The following is a 2,831-nucleotide window of genomic DNA, read 5'->3' as shown; positions in this document are numbered from 1 at the left end:
TTCTCTCGGATAATCCCGGAGGCTCCTTGCTCAACTTAAAAAGTGTAATTACTAGTTTAGCCCTTAGTTAACCCTAATGCATCCTCCCTAATTTTCACTATAAATACCCCATTAGTCTAATTAGAGGAGCATGTTCTTCTTATCAATAATTAGTGTAGTTAATATCAATCAAATCTCTCTTCAATATTGTAATCAAATATTAATCAAGTTTTAATCCAAGTTTTAGTTCTTTAATCTCTCTCTTGTTCTTACTTTATTTTGGGTAATTGAAGATTATTTGGGTTATTATTGGGAGATTGACAACCTCTCAATCTAGGATTCAAGTACTTCTATTATTCTTGCTTTATTATTGGAATCATTAGTAGGTATAATCTCTTAATCCCTTTTTAATTATTGCTAATTACTTTCATTTATTCATCATGTTTCATTATGTTAGTATGATTGACAACCTTTCTAGCATGATCAATATGATAATGAGTGAGTAGTCTCTTAGCTAGGGTTTAATGGGTGATTAGGGAAACCAACATGGGGAATGATTCATGCTTAAATTAATATGCTTTCATATCTTATTTGCTTGCTTGTTTTGATCTTAATACATGCACATGTTATATTTGATGAAATGCTAAGCCTATGAATCCTTGCATTTACTATCATCTTCTATCCTTTCAACTTGACTTGTAAGACATAACCCAACTCGAGTCTTGTTAGACCATGCATGTGTTAAGTAGGGAAGATTAAGTCGACTTGTAGGTGTTGTACAATCCAAGAGATTCGGCCCCGGGACCCAAACTTTCCTAGGATTGTAAGATATAACCCAACTCAATCCATCACAACAATAATTGCTTGCTTATAATTTGAGAACATGTTTGTATGATCATATCCCATGATTCCCCTATGAACCCATGACACCCTAGTGCTTTTAATCAATTGTTTACACCCCTTATTTTATTTATCTTGTTAGTTTATTTTCATTGCTATTTTAGTTTAGTAACCTTCTACATCAACCCAATTTGTGACACCCCTAGACACCACTAGTTACAATAGAATCTTCATTTCAATACCTGTCCCTTGGGATCCGACCTTTACTTGCCTCTTTACTAATTGTAGAGTTGTTTGTGAAGTATAAATTGTGTTTTGTATCGACCATTGACCAACGACCACATATGCTTAATTGTGAACACCAAATGGCTCCGATCAAAAATGGCGCCGTTCTTAGGGGACGGTGTTTAATTGATTTAAGATTTCTTTTATTGTTTTTAGTTGTGTCTTTTTCACCTTGGGGAAGTAAAACTCCTCAAGGTTTGTTCTAATTGTTTTTGAGTTGTTTGATATTTTGCATGTCTAGAAGGTTACAAAGAGATTTGTTACCTTTTGACCGTGAAATCGAAAGAACCTTGACGAATAATAGGAGACTTGTTAGGAGGAATTTGGGAGGTGTTGGTGAAGTTGTTCAACCCACTAGTGAGTTTGTCAATCCTTTCGCAATAGAAGGAGAAGAGAACCCATTAAACAATACCACACAAAATCCACCTACAATGCCTAAATTCTCGTCACACTCTATACCCACCGAGGAGGATTTACCAAATGGTACTCCTACCCCACAACATCTTACCGGAAACTTTATTGCCAAGTCCGCCTTCATTCAACTAGTTGAGAGGAGCCAATTCGGGGGAATGCCTAGTGAGGACCCTCATTCTCATATGGAAACATTTTGTGATTATTGTGAAGCTATCTCTCAAACGGGCGTGACTCAAGACCAAATAAGATGGGTCTTATTTCCTTTTTCGTTAATCGGCACCACAAAGCAATGGTTGAAGGGCCTTGATAAGGCCACCCTTGGAATAGATTCTTGGAAGAAGCTAGCTCTAGCTTTCTACAAAAATTTCTACCCACCGGAAAAGACTAATATGCTAAGAGCTCAAATTACGGGTTTTAAGCAAAGGGATGAAGAATCTTTGTATGAAGCTTGGGAGCGGTTCAAAGGTATTTGTCGCTCATGTCCTCACCATGGACTTAGCGAATGGTTTTTAGTGCAACAATTTTGGAATGGTTTATATGAAGATTCAAGGAACATTCTCAATATGGGATCAAATGGAATGTTCACCGAAGTTGATGACAATCAAACATGGAACAAGATTGAGGAAATGGCGGTCCATAATTCGCAATATAGTAGGCCTCGCAAGGCTACTAGAGGAGGAAAGTATGAAGTGGACACCGTTACTCAATTGGGTGCTCAACTTAGTGCTCACATTGACACAATCAACTTGAAGTTTGAACAAGCTATGGCTAGACTTGAGGAAAACTCAAAATCATCAAAGCATCATGTCAATGCCATGACGGCATCCTCATCAATCCCAAGCGGGATATGTGAGAATTGTGGAACCTTGGGTCATGACTCAAGCGAATGTAGGGGAACAACCGAGCAAGTCAATGCTTTCCAAGCTTACAAAAGTGGTACCCCTTATTCAAATTTTTACAATGAAAACACCAAGTTCCATCCAAATCTCTCATACAAAAGCCAAAATGTTCAAAACCCTCAAACAACATACACTCCACCACCCATGAGAAATCAAAATCAAAGACCCTTTTACAATCAAAACCAAGGTTACCAAAATCAAAATCCATACAATCACCACAATGACCAAAGTTTTGATGTCCAAAAAGCGGTCCTCCAAATGCAAAAGAATCAACAAGAATTTTTCACCCAAATGCAAAAAGATAGCCAAGCAAAAGACACCACCATCAACAACATTCTAGCTCACACCAAGATGTTGGAAACACAATTAACTCAACTAGCATCTTCTAGCTCACAAAGACAAAAGGGGCAATTA

At 37.4% G+C, this 2,831-nt stretch overlaps 1 non-coding gene across 1 annotated transcript; it reads right to left on the bottom strand.

The window, feature by feature from the left end:
- Window positions 1-1,907: 1,907 nt before the first annotated feature.
- On the bottom strand, window positions 1,908-2,014 carry LOC141626032 (small nucleolar RNA R71). The gene has a single exon (XR_012535764.1). It is a non-coding gene; the product is annotated as a small nucleolar RNA R71 (small nucleolar RNA).
- Window positions 2,015-2,831: the final 817 nt, after the last annotated feature.

This window comes from Silene latifolia, chromosome X, assembly GCF_048544455.1.
Source record: "Silene latifolia isolate original U9 population chromosome X, ASM4854445v1, whole genome shotgun sequence".
Classification (NCBI taxonomy): domain Eukaryota; kingdom Viridiplantae; phylum Streptophyta; class Magnoliopsida; order Caryophyllales; family Caryophyllaceae; genus Silene; species Silene latifolia.
Note: the sequence above shows the minus strand (reverse complement) of the source record. Positions and strands in the feature narration are given on the sequence as shown.